The sequence below is a fragment of the Danio rerio genome, chromosome 8 (genome assembly GCF_052040795.2).
Source record: "Danio rerio strain M-AB ecotype USA chromosome 8, GRCz13ab, whole genome shotgun sequence".
Lineage (NCBI taxonomy): Eukaryota > Metazoa > Chordata > Actinopteri > Cypriniformes > Danionidae > Danio > Danio rerio.
Window position 1 is genome coordinate 12,117,963 of NC_141028.1, and position 19,538 is coordinate 12,137,500.

Genomic DNA, 19,538 nt, shown 5'->3' on the forward strand with positions numbered 1-19,538 from the left:
CAGAAATGCCATATGTGTCAAAAGTGAAAGCACTTTATTTGTTATTAGCATATAGCTATGTAGTTTATATAATTGTTATTGTTTTTGTATATAATTGATAATATATTTTTTCTTGAATGTCAAATCCAGTGTCAGACTGATTTTTGAAGGATTGTATGACACTAAAACTGAAATAATGATGCCACAAATAGGAATAATTTACTTTTTATAAACCATATCCAAATAGTAACAATTAAAAGTGGAGGCGTACAAAAACCAGAACATTCAGTTGCAAAACATTCACCTTTTTTTGTATTCCCACAGTCTGAATATAAACTATAATGCGCGTGTCAGGATATTTGTTTTGTGAATTAGGTCTTGGTGTATTTATATAAATCTACATGAATGTTTTCTTACAATAACTATATAAAGAACACCAGTTTGGTCCTCAGCCATGCATCTATGAATAGCTGAATTTGACCTATTTATGGAGGCCTTTTGTTTGACTATGACAATGTGCGGTAACTGCGCTGTCTTGCTACAAATAGACACCTCAAAGATGATTTCGTTTCTGTGTGATGGGTCACAATAATAAGCACTCGCATTTGTTTTCCAGATTACTGAAGTGTGTGTTTTCTGATATGCAGTGATATAAGTGGTTACTTTATTATGATAACTGTAAAAGAAATGTACATGTCTGCATTGTTTGTAGTATATTAAAGTACTTCTATTTGACTTTAAGGTTCCTAAATTAGTTTTGGTTTCTTGGACCAAATCCAAATGTTATATTAATTCTCAGTTTAGAAACGAATAAGTTAATATTTAGTAAGTACGGCACAATATTGTATGTTTTTGCTCTGTTATGCAAAGGTAAATATTACTTCTAAATCCACAGCAGAATTCGTATGCCTCTCTAATCCACACATATTGATGTTTATTTCTTTTTCTTAATGAATCTACGTTTTGAATAAATTAATGAGTGAATGACTTACTAACACCGCTCGTATTAGTCTGAATTCTGAATTTTTATATGCTCAACCGGGTCTGTTTAGGGTCCCAATTTACACTCACTAGCCACTTTATTAGTTGCGCCTTTCCAGCTGCTCGTTAACGCAAATTTCTAATCAGCCAATCACATGACAACAACTAAATTAATTTAGACATGTAGACATGGGCATGTAGACATGGACGATCTGCTGCAGTTCAAACCCAGCATCAGAATGAGGGGGAAAGGTGATTTAAGTAACTTTGAACATGGCATAGTTGTTGGTGCCAGACAGAGTCTTGATTTCTGCTGCCACATTCGGACGGTAGGGTCAGAATTTGGCATCAACAGCATGAAAGCCTGGATCCATCCTGCCTTGTGTCAACTGTTCAGGCTGGTGGTGCTGGTTTAATGTGTGAGGGATATTTTCTTGGCACACTTTGGGGCCATTTATACCAATTGAGCATCGTGTCAACACCAAAGCCTACCTGAGAATTGTTGCTGACCATGACCATCCCTTTTGTACTGCAGTGTACCCATCTTCTGATAGCTAGCAGGATAACGCATTATGTCATAAAGTGTGAATCATCTTAGATTGGTTGTTAAACATGACAATGAGTTCACTGTACTCAAATGGCCTCCACAGTCACCATAACTCAATCTAATAGAGCACCTTTGGGATGAGGTGAAATGGGAGATTTGCATCATGGATCTGCAGCCGACAAATCTGCAGCAACTGCTTGATGTTATAATGTCAATATTTACCAAAACCTCTGGGGAATATTTTCAATACCCTGTTGTATCTATGCCTCAAAGGATTAGGGCAGTTCTGAAGGCAAGAGGGGGTCCAACCCGGTACTTTTAAGGTACTTATAATAAACCTTATGTACCTAATAAAGTAACATATAATACATTGCTTCTTTGTGTAATTCCAGAGTCAGTTTGACTTGGAGAACACAGCATCTACTAGTGATCAATCAGTGGGAGTTTTCACATGCTTTTTAAATAGCAACTTATACAATTATGATGAGAAAGAAAGAGGGTGGTTAAAACACACACACACACACACATGCACACAAATTCTATTTCAGTTGGAATTACATCAACATACTCAAATAAGTCTATAAGTGTATCTTAGTGTTAATGTTTGATTCAGCTAACCAGGGACGTGTTTTTAAATATATATTTTTTTAAATGTGGGAAAAGTGTCTCAATGCAAACTTTATGGTCCTCGTCAGGTTCGGATACGTTTAAAACATTTCTCAAGTCTGTACAGGTTCAGGTCTCATTTTCAAATAACATAGGTCGGGGTCTGTTCTGTGCACCATATTTATGGGTCTTTTTGTGTACAGGTATAGAATTTTTGGAGCCGTGAAAGACCTCTACTTGGTGTGTTCAAGGCTTTAACATAACACTCTTTAACCAAACTCTTCCAGGCCTCAGTTATAGCTACAGTGTATGAGGATGAAAGTATTTATTACACTGTAAAAAAGGCACACTATTCATTCACGTTCATTAATTCATTTTTCTTTTGCTTAGTCCCTTTATTAATAAGGGGTCACCACAGCGGAATGAACCACCAACTATTCTGGCATAATTTTTAAGCAGCGGATGCCCTACGAGCTGCAACCCAGTACTGGAAAACACCCAAACACTCCTGCATTCACACTCATACACTATGGCCTATTTAGTTTATTCAATTCACCAATAGCGCATGTCTTTGGACTGTGAGCGAAACCAGAGCACCCGGAAGAAATCCATGCCAAACCAGAGTTGCCAGATTAGACTGTTTCCTGCCCAATTGGGTGGTTTTGAATTTGATAATGCAGGTATAAAATAGTATTAGTGGGTTGGCAAATTTTGGGCGGTTTTAAAATGTAACGTTTATATGCAATAATGAACAAAACACAACTGTGTGCTCCTACTCCATTCAGTATAGTGACCAGTGCATAGCACAAACCATATGGGCCCACCAGCAAGAGATAAGGAAAAGCTGTATCAAAATCTGACTTCACGAACAAATCCAACTCCCCTTCGTGTGCACTTGCAGGTACAGTCACAGCAGTTAATCATGACACTGTTATCAACCATTTTTTTTTTCACAATTGACAGCAAGAACAAGTGTTGTTTGGTTGAAAAGCAGCACCTAATTATGTTCAAAAGAATTTAAAACGCCAAAATAAGACACATATATACACCATTTAGAAAGTAAAACATACTCCAATGTCACCAACCCTGTTTCTGGAGAGCTACCTTCCTGAAGATTTTAGTTGCAACCCTGACCAAACACACCTGTTTGTAATTATCAAGTGCTGCTTTAGGTACTATTAATTGGTTCAGGTGTGTTTGATCAGGGTTGGGACTGAATTCTGCAGGAAGGTAGCTCTCCAGGAACAGTGTTGGTGACCCCTGCTCTAATGGGTACTGTAATCAACACAAAGTTTGTGGTTGAGAGGCGGGCAGTGTTTCGATGTGGTCCGGTTATGTTGTGGTTCTGTGACTGCTGGTGTTGGTTGCTGTACGGTTAAAAAAATATGACAATTGATGTAACTAGATTAATTTCGATTCATTAATTTTGATTCATTCAATTAAATGCTTCAATTGCTTAATAGGGGTCCCGGTTTGTGGACGTTAAATCAGGTTTAGTTTTGTGCAGTAGCATAATCGATATCCATACAGCAGTGTATAATAACTTAGCTGCAAGTAAACGTGCAAAAACAGTGCAAAGTCAAATGTGTGTGTGTACTGCAAGCTTTGTATTGGAATTTGCTTGTACCTCATCATATCAGAAAGGCTTGAATAAACTCCACCACAAACACATCAAATAACTTACTTGGTATTTTTGATTAATAAACTAGATCTCTGTTTTACCCGAGTCTGTCTCTATCACTTACGGCTGTTTGACCTATTGCAAGAGAAATAGACACGCACGTGGGAACATTGGGCGATAAAAACAGCTGCAATGTCCTCTAACCCCAAAATACACATATTCAGTAGGGTATAGAAAATGATTTGATTATTTTGAGCTGAAACTTTTCAGATTCATATTTCAGAGCCATAAACACTTATCATATATCTTGTAAAAGGGGTAAAATAGGAGCTCTTTAAAACAATCGACAAAGCGCTTACTGCAATCCTCTTCTGGATAAAGCAAAAATGTTTTGAAGGAAGAAGACTGAAATCAGATTAAAGGTTAAACAGTCATCGTACAGTCATATTGATGCACAAACAAAGCGTGTATTTGCACTTTCAACACATCGACAGCAAACTGAATTTATGCACTTCCACATTTCTGGACATTCACATTCTTTGGTCATGTGTATGTTTCTGTGTTTAGTCATTCTGACAAAATCGGTTTACTGGGTACACTGCGTGCTGTTTATTTTTTCTGTTCGGTGATACAACTTGACTTGTCTTTAATGGAAACTCCTGCTAAAGCTTGTGCTGTTGACCTGTACACAATACAGTACTGTACACTGTCAATTCTGAAAAGTGTTCTTTGTGTAATGTTTATTTATTTTGCGGTGGAAAAATTTAGTTAGTTTATTAGAAAATTCTCATGACAATTTTATTTGGACTTTTTATGTGGATAATAATTTTGTTATTAGAAATCTTAGTAGAAATTAGTAACAACATGATTTCTCAAATGATTCTTAAGATCAAAAATGTACTTGTATTTTTTTTTAAGTTTTTGTGTTTCACAGCAAAACACAAGAATTGAAGCAAATTCCATACGCTTTGAGAAAAACATTGCTAAATATTTAAGTATATTACTAAAAATACTATTAAATATTATTTAATATTTATATATATATATATATATATATATATATATATATATATATATATATATATATATGTATATATATATATATATTAAATTAAAATTAGTTTTTAATAATCAAAATTATTAAAGTATTATATTTAAAGTCCCTGCAAAACCCTTGAGATATTTATCTCTATCTATAAAAATTTGGTGCTCAACATATACAATTACACCCCTCACAAATCTAACTTTTAAATTCATATTTTTAATAGGAAGCTATACAATATTATATTTGTGCATATACAGTAGATTAAAATCTTCAAATCTGGAGCTTATTTAACAAAATAACTCACAATAATGATCCAAAAACTAGTAGACCTAAATTTTTGTTATAGAAAAATATCAAATAAATTGTACAAAGAGGAAAAATCAAGAGAAACAAAAAAAATTGAAAGTTTTAGTTGTAATTTTGCCAATTTTGTAATATGACTTTAACATTAATTTAATTGTGTCATCTTTCAATTTCTAAATTCTTATTTTTTGAATAAATATATCTGTTTTATCAATTTGCTTTGTTTAAATGGACCAATATTACCCATATTCATTGAAAAGTGGATGAGAAGTGGATCTAAATGGGGTGTGTGTGTTTGTATATGTATATGTAGATATATTGATTTTAAACAGAGCAATGAAATTTTTACAGTATGTCTGATAATATTTTTTCTTCTGGAGAAAGTCTTATTTGTTTTATCTCGGCTAGAATAAAAGCAGTTATTAATTTAAAAAAAAACATTTTTGGGACAAAATTATTAGCCCCTTTAAGCAAATTTATTTTTTTCGATAATCAACAGAACAAACTAACGTTATACAATACCTTGACTAATTACCCTAACCTGCCTAGTTCTCCTTATTAACCTAGTTAAGCCTTTAAATGTCACTTTAAGCTGTATAGAAGTGTCTTGAAAAATATCTAGTAAAATATTATTTACTGTCATCATGGAAAAGATAAAATGAATCAGTTATTAGAAATAAGTTTTTAAAACTATTATGCTTAGAAATGTGCTGAAACAATCTTCCCAGAACAGAACAGAAATTGGGGAAAAAAATAAACAGGGGGGCTAATAATTCTGACTTCAACTGTATATATATATATATATATATATATATATATATATATATATATATATATATATATATATATATATACACCTGTTCAAAAGTTTAAAGTTGGTAAGTCTCTTGTGCTTAGAAAACAATTATTTGCTTTAAAAAAACTATAAAATTGTTGAATGTTTTTACAATAAATAATCATTTTCTATTTTAATGTAATACACTTCAAAATATATTTTATTCCTGCTGAATTATGCAATGATATTAACACTTTTAAAATAAATTGTCATGCAAAAAAAAAAGAAATCAGTTTCTCCACAGTGAAAATGAGCTCCTCCAGAAGAAGCTGCTGTTCCTCCAGTTTCTCACCTCTCCTCACACTCTATTACTCTCCACTGCCGTCAGCACAGAGACTCAGCAGTGGGAAACCTGACTTCTGAGAAACCATCGGTGGGTGATCCATTATAAGCTGAAATCACAGTCTGGAACTGCTGACATTCCTTCTGAAAGAGATCACTTTTCCAACGGTGTCCTTCGCTGCTCTTTCCTACTCTCCCTCCCTTCACTCCAGGCCTTCTTTCTGACCCCGCACAGCTGTCTCCACAACCAAACTTCACATCTCTGCTTTTTTTCCCCCCTCTATGAAGTATGCAGTCTGAGTCACTGTCTCTGAATTCCAAGGTTTGGTGGAGCAGGACAAACGCCAAGCTCTGGCTTTGGGTGTTGCCCAAGTACATTACCGTAAGGGATCAATTAGCGGGTTCGGGTCATTCCTGCTATGCGATGCACTGCCATGGTCCCAGTTTTGAAGTGGCTTTTTTAGATATTACCTCTCATGCAGAGTGAAATGCAGCTGTTTGTGAAAGCAAACGGTCTGCAGAGTTTCAAAGATCAAAGTGCATGATAAATGAAAGATGCAAGTCACAGGAATTCCAGTTCCACGCCCCGCACAAACCTTTGTACGTTTACTACAAATTGTCTGCCTATAAATGCACTCAAAATAAGATTTATGCTGCTTATTCAATATACTTATTAAATATAAGTTGAAGCAACACAATTCTTGAGATTTTTGTTTTATGTTCAACCCAAAAAATTGTTAACAGTTAACTTAATGGATTTGTGTGCACAACTTGAATAACTGTGGCTCTGTGATTAGCACTGTCAACTTACTGCAAGAAGGTTGCTGGTTCGAGTCCTGGCTGGGTGTCATTTCTGTGTGGAGTTTGCATGTTTTCCTCATGTTGGCGTCAGTGTTGCCAGATGTAGCTGACTTTCCTGTCCAAAACTCCCTAAAACGCACACAAAAATTGCCCAAAAAGTTGGATTAATATTTAATTTTAATTTATTAAATTTGGCAGCTTGGTGGCACAGTGGGTAGCACAGCAAGAAGGTAGCTCGTTTAAGCCCCAACTTGGCATTTCTCTGTAGAGTTTGCATGTTCTCCCTGTGTTTGCATTGGTTTTCTTTGGGTGCTCCGGTTTCCCCCACAAGTCCAAAGACGTGTTAAACTAAATAAACTAAATTGGCCGTTGTGTATGTATGTAAATGAGTGTGTATGGATGTTTTCCATTGATGGGTTGCAGCTGGAAGGGCATCCGCTTCATAAAACATAACGTTGATAGAAATACAATTGTTCATTGTTAGGTTATGTTAAGTCAAAGTGCAGCAGTGCAGTAGTTAATGTTGATATATTAATACATGTTACGTATATACACATTGTTCATTATTGGTTCAAATTAGTAAATACATTACTAATATTTACCAATGAAACCTTTTTGTAAAGCTTGACCATGGTATTTATTACGTAATATAAATATGACAATGACAATTTTATTGATATAGCACAGTTATTTACAACTGTTGTTGGCCAAAGTGCATTTCAACAGAACTGCAGACAGACAACCACAAACTGTTGGCTCACAGCAAGAAGGTTGCTGGTTTGAGTCCCGGCTGGGGCAGTTGGCATTTCTGTGTGGAGTTTGCATGTTTGCATGTCTCCCCGCCTAATAAACTAAATTGGCCGTGGTGTATGTGTGAATGAGTGTGTATGGATGTTTCCCAGTACTGGGTTGCAGCTGGAATAGCATCCGCTGTGTAAAACATATGCTGAATAAGTTGTCATTCCGCTTTGGCGACCCCTGATGAATAAAGGGACTAAGCTTGACGAAAATTAAATGAAATATTCATTTTAAAAAACACCTAAAATAGTAGTTTATTAATATTATAATTTATTTTTATAGACAATACTTGGCCTTTTTAATATAAAGTAAATGAAAATCTCATTTAAAGGTATATTATTGCAGATGTTTTTATATTAGAGTAGAAAACTGAATGGAGAAATAGACTTCCGCATTTAATCCCATTAAAAAAAAATGTCTGGATGTCAGCTGCTGTACTTGAGAGCCATTAGAAACAGAGTGAAGCATGCCTGTTAGTCTAGTCTGAGTAAACATAGATATTGTAATATGGGTTATGACATTTTCCAAGAAATTTTTGCGTGTTATCAGTAACCTTGGCCGTTGCACCACTGATCGAAACGCAAATGTTTTTGAGCTCTTCCTCTGAATGAAGTTGTTTTTGCACAGACTTCTGAACAGCTGAGGCCCGTGTGTGTGGACGTGTTTCCATTGAAAAGCTACAGACGTAGTATAGAGATAGTAAAAACTCTCGTTTTTGTCCTCCAGCCACGTTTCTCACTTCCTAACGTTTTCTAGCTTCTCTGGAAGTCAAGTGAAACAGATAAGACTTCCACTGAACCGGCGTGTGCATCTGTGTGTGAGTAAATGCATGTGTGTGTGCGCATGTATGTGCGTGTGTCACTGTGAGAAACGAAGGCTCTGCATGTCAGCAAGCTGCAGTGTATGTGTGTGCAGGAGACGACACAGTTTGGTAAAGCCAGATCTTTATTATTGTGACCACGGCCAGACAGAATCTACACACTTTTTTTCTGAACACTTTTTCATAGAATGTATAAATGTGTGTTTATGTTAAGCCTTAAAATGGCTTTTAAAAAATTAAATCTGCTTTTATTCTTGCCAAAATAAAACGAATAAGACTTTATCCAGAAGAAAAAAATTTCGAAAATGCTGTAAAAAAAATTGTTTCATTTATTTTTTTATTATTTTGGATTTATTTGTTTATTTGTTTTTTTTTTTTTTTTTTGAGAGTTTAGGGGCTGAAAATGTAACAAATAAAATAAGAATGAAAACTAAATAAAGAACTTGTGTTTACAAAATCCAATGCTTTACAATGTAAATCCAGTTAAAATAATTTGTTTGGTTGTTTCGTCTAAATATATATATTAAAAAATTAGCATATTATTCAATAGTATAAGTATTATATAAAGAAATTAGTAAATGTTTGTTTAAACAGATTCCATATGAGCCTAATTCAAACCAATAAAATGTGTGCAGTTCTAAGATAATATATAATAAAATGTAAAATGTATAAAAAATCTTCAATATTTCCAAGGTAGTCTATTGTAGATATATATTGTAAATATTGGTAAAATAATGAATAGGTGATATTATTAACAAAAGATTTTACGTTCATTATTTACATTACATTTTACGTGTCTATCTCTCTCTGTGTGTGTTTGTGTGTGTACTGTAAACGTGTGAATATATTTTTTATTTAATTAAAAATTATATAAATACATGTTATTATTATTATTATTGTTGTTGTTGTTATTATTAGGTCCATAAATATTTGAACATAGACATAATTCTAACATTTTTGGCTCTTTACACCAACACAATCGATTTGAAATAAAAAGACCAAGATGTGCTTTAACTGCATAGTGTCAGCTTTAATTTAAGGGTATTTAAATCCAAATCAGGTATACTTTGTAGGAAATACAACAGTTTGCATATGTGCCTCCCACTTGTTAAGGGTCCAAACGTAATTGGACAATTGGCTTCTAAGCTGTTTCATGGTCAGGTGTATGTCATTCCCTCATTATCCCAATTACAATGAGCAGATAAAAGGTCCAGAGTTCATTTCAAGTGTGCTATTTGAAATTGGAATCTTTTACTGTCAACTCTCATGATGAGATCCAAAGAGCTGTCACTATTAACTAAGCAAGCCATTCATTCAGGAATGAAACCCAGCGTCTGGTGATGTCTATGCGTTCCAGACTTCAGGCTGTAATTGACTGCAAAGGATTTGCAACCAAGTATTAAAAAGTGAAAGTTTGATCTCTGATTACAATTCTGTCCAATTACTTTTGGAGCCTTCACAAGTAGGAGGTACTTCTGCAAACTGTAAAATACCCTCAAATTAAAGCTGACAGTCTGTAGTTAAAGCGCATCTTGTTTGTTTCATTTCAAATCCATTGTGTTGGTGTATAGAGCCAGAAATGTTAGAATTGTGTCGATGTCTGATATATATTCACCCACATTGTTATATTTTTTTTCATTATATGATAATGCATTCAATGTTATTTAATTTATCAGTACGTTTTAATTAACAGAAATATATATAAATATATATATATATATTTTTTTTTTTGCAGCCACACACCTACAACGGATGGTCATTCATTTTACAGTGGCCCTCCAGGTGTGTTGATTTACTATGATGATAACATTGCAGCAGCTCTTTCCTGTTTGTAGCAGCAGGAATCTATGATTGCATGTGTTAACGACGGTGTAGGGCGTAATACTGACTCTAGTATTTTTATTGGCACTTGTTGTGTGGTGCATTGAGTAACAGTGGATGTTCTGATCTCTCTCTCTCTCTCTCTCTTTCTCTCTGCACCCTCAGGGATCTGTGCAAACCTGTGTTCAACTTTTATGTCAGTACAACTTGCTCTAGTTCCTGCAGAAATGTAAGTCACGTAAACACTGTGAGGCATCTCCTTACCTCACCCCACCTCCAGGTCGGACTCTAAGACAACACTTTCAGCATACTACTATCTTATCTGCCTGTTTTCTTGCTTTTTAAATGTCAAGGTTAAAGTTGAAGCACCACAGATAAAAATACAGGGTAAGACTAATAAATGCACAATTTGAATCATTTATCAAGGGTTAGCAAATATTTAATTCATCATTTGTTAAGCATTAACTCAATATTAATACGATTATTAAGCAGTTTTTAACTACAGCAAATGCAGTATTCTTGACTTTCCTTTATTCATTTACTTTCAGCTTAGTCCCTTATTTATCAGACGTAACCGCAGCGGAATGAACCGCCAACTATTCCAGCATATGTTTTATGCAGCACATGCCCTTCCTGCTGCAACCCAGTACTGGGAAACACCCATACATTCTCACATCCACACACTTATACACTGTGGCCAATTTAGTTTATTCAATTCATCTGTACCGCATGTCTTTGAATATATCTAGTCAAATATTATGTACTGTCATCATGGCAAAGACAAAATAAATCAGTTATTAGAGATGAGTTATTAAACTATTATGTTTACAAATGTATTGAAAAAATCTTCTTTCCATTCAATCGAAATAAGAGAAAAAATATAGGGAGGCAAATAATTCAGGAGGGCTAATAATTCTGACTTGCACTGTATATGTAATGATTACAATTTCATACTTTATTCATCATTTTTATTACTATATTGAGTATTGCATTGTTTACAAACCACTAGTTTTATAAAACTAGCTAGTCTTTAAGATCTTTCCGAATGAGTATATAAATGATTAATAAACTATTCAGATTAACATTTATTATTTAGGAATATAGTAATAGTTACTCTGCATGTTACTAAATGCTGTATTAACACACCATAATGCAGTTTTATGACCTAAAGTGAACTGTTTATGCTTTGTAAATCGCTTAAATTACAACCCAAATAATAAAGAACTTAGTCAGGCTATATATTAACATAGAGCGCTACTGTATTAAACAACACGTAAAACTATTGATAAATCTCCATTCCGGCAGCAATTGCAAACAACACACTTTATATTTTTACTCAGATCTGTATTCTAAAGGCTTTTATAGAGGCATTGGTTTGGCCTAATATTATACACACATGAAGAAATACTATTGTAGCTTATAGTAAAAAGTTATAGTAAAGTACTTGAATTAATAGGTTGTGGTGATTCTATGGTAATCCAACCACTATAGTAAGACAAATATACTGTATTTTATGTTTGTGTGTATGTGTATATTACACTACACTCTATTGTAAGAAAAGCCAAGGTATGCTACAGTGTTTATTACAGTTCACAATAGTTAATACTGCAGTATGCTGAAAAATTCATTAATAAGTAATTGAACATACTTTAATATATAAAGTATAACAGCAATATTTTCATAATCACAAGAGATCTAGCATTTGCCACTTTAATGAACTACAGATCCTGTCATGCACTTCACTCACACATCGGGCCCAGATTCTCCCTGATTGCAAACACACACAGTTAAAGCTGTTCGGGACTAATGAGATGAACTATAAACAGCACTCACACACACATTGCTGTTACTGTGAGCATATCCTAGCATTTTTCCCTGTTTTCCCTTTTGTGTTTTTGGACTCTTGTTTGTTTTACCGTTATGCGGTTTTGCCACTTGTCCTGACTATTCACTAGTAGTGGGCAAAGGAATGAAACACTGAAGTAGCCTCTGGAACAGCTTTAGTAAAAAAACTTATTTCACAAATTAAGGTATTAAACCCCATGTTGTAATGTTGTGAGTCAGGTGATTTAGTGAAGCGGTGAGTGTTCCTGACTAGCATGCAGAGATAAATGGTTCGAATCCAGGGAAATGCAGCTGTAGATGTTAGTTTTAAAGTGTTCTGTTCCTGTAACGTGTTTTGCTTTAACATTGGTCTGACGTCCGAATTTACAAAAAAAAATGTAAATAATAGTCTTGTTTTGGCCATCAAAAGGTTAAATAAATAAAATAAAATACATCGTCGTAATTTCAGAATATTTGTACAAGTTATGATTCGAACTCGGGCCATTTGGAGCACAGTTACTCTGTGCACACGCACAGTCCATTAGGCTATTTGGGATAAAGATGTTTTTCTGAGCCTATCAGTCAAACCCAAAATGACTGATGCTTTGAATCACTTTAGTCATGTGACATGGTGTTTCAAAACACTTAAGTCACGTAACCTGGGTATTTTAAACCACCTTAGTCACATGACCTGGATGTTTCGGATCATGCTTCAGTGCAGTGTTTAGAAACACTTGTGCTTCTGGATCTCGACACTGTGTCGAAATGCAGTTTCAAGTCAGCCATCCCTACCGTTCACCTGTGTTTTTGAATTACTCTATTGGATTACCATGTTGTACTGTTTGCTCCTGTTGACCCTGCCTGTCTAACTATCTATTTGCCTAAATAAAACTGCATCTGGAACTTAACCTCGGTTGCTGCAGAACTCTCTTTACAATTTTACATTTACTTTAATTCAGTATTTATTTTTACTTTAAAGTTTGTTTGTTTTTTTCATGTGGACAAGATTTTCTTTTACTTATTACTTTTATTTGTTTATTTTTCTTCTGACTATTCACAGTATTTTCTAAATTATGGAGAGATTTAAAAAAATCTCCTCTGTAAAAAAATCTTTGACTCTAATGTGTTTTTTTTTAAGAAAATACTTCTGCCGATGTTCATGTTTCATTTTTCAGTTACATAGAAAATAAAGAAAAAATGCCTCAATTTAATATTTTAAATAACAATTAAAAAACACTTTTAATGTGATTCTTGTTTTAATCAGTCAACTATGGAAATATGGTGATAACTAGTAGTTATTTTTTCCCCCTTTCAGCTCCAGTGTCTTGCCTTAAACCATAAACACAATCTTTATTATTCTTGGAAGTGAGTTCTTCAGAAGAGTGTCACATGTAAACATGAAACTAAAACAATGTGTTCCAAAACCTGATGCCGAAGAAGCTTTGTAAATAAACGCTCGTTACTGCTTAAACGTTTGGAAGGATTTATGGAATCTTTTTTTCAAAGAAATCTCTTCATGACTGCATTTATTTTATTCAAAGTACACATTAAAAGAAATAGCTCACCACAAAATTAAAATTCTGTAACCATTTACTGATCCTTGTTTGAAACCTTTTTGACATTCGAATGCTGAACAGAAAATAATAGATCTTGAAAAACGGTACAAATTAGTGTTTTTTTCTACTATGGAAGTCAATGATACCAGTGTCCAACATTCTTCAAATTATCTTCTTTTGTGTTCAGTGTGGAAGAATAAACATTTAAAAGTTTAAAACCACACGAGGAAGTGAAAATGGTGAGGAATTGTTTATTTTTGGGTGTTCTATCCCTTTAAGCAGTAATATTTTTGGGAAAAAAAAGTTTCATTTATTTTTAAATGTTCAGTTATTTACCCCTATGACACAATGTTGAATTTTTAGAAATCATTCTGATATGCTGCTGCAGGCTAATTTCTTATTATTAACATTATCACAAACTCTTTTAATAATAATAATAATTATAATAATAATAAATTTTATTTATAGTGCACTTTTCTCTGACCCAAAGTGCTACAAGGCATATAAGAACAATAAAAACCACAATAAGACCATACAACATGACATAAAACATTTAATGATTCTTTGAAAAAAAAATCTATATAAATATTAAGCAACACTATAAAGATGAGCCTTGAGAAGTTTCTAAAAACAGTCCAGACAAGTAGCATTCCTGATGCTGATGGGTAGACCATTCCATAGCTTATAGGCGCACTATAAAAAAGCTCTACTACGCATGGTCTTAAGTTTACAGCATGGCTGATACAGTGTAAGTTCAGAGGCAGAACAAAGCTTGCGGGTTGGTAGCTCATGCACTGCTTTATATGATAAATCAAGATCTTAAAATCAATATTTGACTTAACAAGAAGCCAGTGAAGTTCTTCTCTAGAAATCTGATACACTATCAAATAAAAGTCTTGTGTACGCTAATAAAAGTAATAACATGTATACTTTTGTTTGACAATCATGCAATAAATAAACCAAAATTCAATTCAATTTCAATTTGTTTTACAGTGTAGATTGTGTTAAACTTGCTTTTAAAAATGCAGGGTTCCACACAATTCCTTCATGTTGTCCCAACACAAATCAATTAAGTTAACTTAATCATTCATACAAATGTAAGTGGATTGAGCATAAACATTTAATTGATCCCTTTAAAAGTTAAGAATTGTGTTGTTTCAACTCATAGTAAACAAGTAGTTTGAACAAGCAGCAAAAGTCATCAACACACAATCAAATGAAAGTGTTGTGTAAGCTAATTAAATAATAACATGTATACTTTTGTTTGAAAATCATTTACCAAAAATTTAATTTCAATTCATTTTTATTTCTATAGTGTTTTTTACAATGTAGATTGTGTCGAACTTTTAAAACATGCACACAACTGAGTTGGATAAACTTTTTATTCAATAAGAAAAGATGAACAAACGACAATGAAAACACTTTTACCGAACAAATTCCAGTATGTGCGTTAAAAAAAGCCATGTGGTTTTGTTATAAAGAGATAATGTGATGATAAAAATATATATGCGAATGGATAAACCAGCAGGCTAAACGCATTGTAAAACATCTGAAATGTTGTTTTGGTCATTCTAAAACGGCTTAACCATTTCAGTTTTAGAGTATATTATTATTGACCTCCAGAATCAAGAGCCTCTGTGCTCTGCGTCTGACACCATCAAACTTTCGTTCATTGCATGTCAGGAATGTCTTATGAGGCGCAACTCATTTATTAAATGAAGAAAAGATTCAAGCATCTTCTCTTATCGCAGCAAATGTTTTTACTGTTGATATTTGGCGCCAGATAATCAATAAGTGACGATTTTGTTCTCTGTGATGGAAACGCTGCTTTATTTGCACGTCTTTTATGCAATAATCCAGTTTTGGTAATCAGTAATCAGAAAGTTAATTCACATTTTTGGATGGAAACATAACTATTGAAACACTATTAAGTAAAAGTGAGCTAATAAAAATATTAAAATGTGTAAGTTTTTATATTTGACAAAATATTTAACAACTATTTGATCATCTGCACAGACATTATTATCAGCCTAAATCATGCGACGCTGAAGCTTTTCTATCACAAAATAAAATAGCAGTACAATGTAAACAGTAAATACTAAAACTAAGTTAAAAATAATCACTATTTTCCCTCTTAATTTTTTTACAGAAATGCAGGATTAGCAAACCAAGCAGATCTCGGATGTGGCAACCGCTTGGCCAGCGTAGGTTTTGGGAGCAGAAATAATGACTCATATCTGAACATCTTATTGTTTTCCTGAGCCTGCATGCCTGTGGTGACGGATGAGTTTTGAAATGTGCTTTCTCAGGTGTGGAATTTCATTGTGTGCTGTCTTTTTGTTTTTTAACATGCATCAGCTTGTGAATGCTTTTATGTGTTTGTACACATTTTTTTATTTTCTTTAATCCACGCCATCACCTTTAATGAAAGCATGAGTAGTGGAATAGTTGTTTGGGGTGGAGCAGAGCCCAAGGCGGAATTCTGTTATCAGGTGAAGGAAGCAAAGCTTTAACATCAAACTTTCTCATGCTTTTCTCGTACACACATATGCTGTTAATTTCCCCCCCTCATGCACGTTCAGCGCATTTTGCAGATTTTTCAAAAAACCCACAGTGCATTCTTGAAAATGCCACATAAATAGGCTGAAGTGTGGTGGAGATTCATGTTTTCTCAGATTTGTTCATTTTGAGGGCAGCTTTTCCAAACTTAATGGCTTTCTGTCTTTGCTAATTAATTTGCATGATTACTGAGGGCTGGAAACATGTTGTGCTGAAACAGTGTTTAGATTTGATTAGGCTCATTGAGGATTACATCTGCAGATGTTTTGCTTTTAGATAATTTTTTTTCTGTGGAATACAAACTTTTTATCCAAATGCCAAACAAAAATGACCCCATGATCACATGATGCTTTTTGAAAAACACACACATATATAAACCACACCTAATAAAGTGGCCGGTGAGTGTGTATATATATATATATATATATATATATATATATATATATATATATATATATATATTGTAGCGAGGCAGAGGGAAAACACAAACACAGTAGATGATGTTACAAACAATGCCCCGGAGGGTGCTTTTATTTACAAGTGAAAATGGGGTGAATAAGTGCTCTTCTTAGAGGTGCGTGCTCAAGTGCTCCGGGGAGAAGGTGAAGACTGGTGAGAGGTATGGTGTTGGATCGGTCACGAGCTGGATTCGGCTGTGGGAGAGACAGAGAGAGACAAGCGTTAGCGCAGGGAGTCATGTGAAAATGAAGCTCAACTCTTCCTGTGTGGGGCTGGCTTATATCTCTCCCTGGCTGATGAGGTCCAGCTGTGAGCGATCCGGGGTTGATGAATGATCCAGCTGGTGTGGATTTGTGCCCAGGGCGACGTGGTATTACCCGACTCGCTACATTCCCCCCCCCTTAGCGTCGTCCTGGTCCTGGGTATCCTGCGAAGGAAGAGCAGTGTATTGAGAGGGGGGGTAGAATGTTTCGACAGACCTGCCCATCCTGACCAGAGCCGTGAGAGTCCGTCTGCGTTTCCGTGGGAGGCCCCGGCTCGATGTTGTACGTCAAAGTTGAAATCCTGGAGCGACAGGAACCATCTGGTGACCCGAGCGTTGTTATTCTTTGCTGTGGCCATCCACTGTAGCGGGGCGTGGTCGGTCACCAGAGTGAATTTCCTGCCAAGGAGATAGTACCTTAGCTCCAGGATTGCCCACTTGATCGCCAGGGCCTCCTTCTCCACCGTTGCGTAGCGGGTCTCTGCGGGGGTAAGCTTCCGACTCACGTACATGATGGGATGTTCTTCATCACCGTGGACCTGGGAGAGGACCGCGCCCAGGCCCGAGTCGGAAGCATCCGTCTGAAGAATGAAGGGGCAGCCGAAGTCAGGTGCGTGCAGTACCGGTGAGGACGTGAGGGCCGTCTTAAGGGCTCGGAATGCATCGTCGGCTTCCTTGGTCCATCTTATCCTCTCCGGCTGCCCCTTTCTGGTCAGGTCTGTCAGAGGGCTGGCTATGGATGAGAAGTTAGGTATAAAACATCTATAGTAGCCCGCTAACCCCAGAAATGCACGTACCTGGGTCTTTGTGGTGGGTTGTGGAGTTTCTTGTAGTGCTTTGACCTTGTTTTGTTGTGGCTGTATGAGACCTCGTCCAATGTGGAACCCGCGGTATCTGGCTTCGGCTAGACCCAGGTGGCATTTCTTGGGATTAGCTGTGAGCCCAGCCCGTCGAAGATCTACGAGCACCCTCCGTAACCGGGATAGATGTTCCTCCCATGACTCAGAATGGACGATGAGATCGTCCAGGTATGCTGCTGCATATGGCTGGTGGGGCCTCAGCAGGATGTCCATCATTCTCTGGAATGTGGCTGGGGCCCCGTGGAGCCCGAAGGGAAGAACCCGGTATTGCCAGTGCCCACCGGGTGTGGAGAAGGCGGTTTTCTCCTTGGCGTCGTCACTTAGTGGAAGTTGCCAGTAGCCTTTGGTGAGGTCGATAGTGGAGATAAATCGGGCTCCACCCAGCCTATCCAGCAGCTCGTCCACCCGAGGCATGGGGTACCCGTCGAACTTGGAGATCTCGTTGAGTTTCCTGAAGTCGTTGCAGAAACGGAGGGTGCCATCGGGTTTGGGGACCATCACTATTGGGCTGGACCACGGGCTACGGGATGGTTCGATGACACCTAACCTTCTCATCTTCTGGATCTCCTCGTCGATAGCCAGCCTGCGAGCCTCTGGAACTCGATAAGGCCTTTGCCGGACGATGGTGCCAGGTGGAGTGATAATATTGTGCTGGATGATGGTGGTTCGGCCCGGTTTCTCCGAGAACACATCCTTGAACTGACCAACCAAGGCTTGCAGCTCCGCCTTCTGGTTTGGTGAGAGTTGCTCACCTATGTGGACAACGGGAAGAGTTTCTTCAGCGAAGGCAACGAGATGACCTGGAGCTGCAACCCACTTCTTCATCAGATTAATATGGTAGAGCTGTTCTTCCCGTCTTCGTCCCGGCTGACGGACTCGATAATTTACCGGCCCTACCCTTTCTACCACCGTGTATGGTCCCTTCCAGGATGCGAGGAACTTCGACGTTGTGGTAGGTATGAGTATCATCACCTTGTCCCCTGGGTGGAACTCTCTGGGTTGGGCGGGCCGGTTATACAATCTCTGCTGGGCGCGCTGGGCTTCGGTCAGGTGTTGTTTGACGATGGGCATGATTTTGTCGATGCGTTCTCTCATGTCCCGTACGTGTTCAATCACCGACCGCTGGGGGGCTGGCTCCTGCTCCCAGGCTTGACGAGCCACATCCAATAGGCCTCGGGGTTGGCGGCCAAACAGCAGTTCGAAGGGGGTAAATCCTGTGGAGGCCTGGGGGACTTCCCTGATACCAAATAACACGTACGGGATCATGAGGTCCCAGTCGCGCCCGTCCTCTGCCACCACCCGTCGGAGCATCTGTTTCAGAGTTTTGTTGAATCGCTCGACAAGGCCGTCCGTCTGTGGATGGTACACTGAGGTTTTTAGTTGTTTTACCTTGAGGAGGTGACAGAGGTCTGCCATCAACCGGGACATGAAGGGGGTGCCCTGGTCGGTCAGTATCTCTGTTGGGATTCCCACTCGACTGCATAGCAGAAACAGCTCCTTCGCGATGGCCGATGACGTGGCTTTCCTCAGGGGAATCGCTTCAGGGTATCTGGTGGCATAATCGAGGATAACAAGGATG

At 36.7% G+C, this 19,538-nt stretch overlaps 1 long non-coding RNA gene across 1 annotated transcript in view; it reads left to right on the forward strand.

Moving 5' to 3' along the window:
• Positions 1–10,346: 10,346 nt before the first annotated feature.
• LOC147835516 (uncharacterized) overlaps positions 10,347–19,538 on the forward strand; it is a 55,709-nt gene continuing 46,517 nt past the window's right edge. The window contains exons 1-2 of the long non-coding RNA XR_015497701.1: positions 10,347–10,400; positions 10,605–10,668. This is a non-coding gene — a long non-coding RNA (uncharacterized LOC147835516). The remainder of the gene's footprint in view (positions 10,401–10,604; positions 10,669–19,538) is intronic.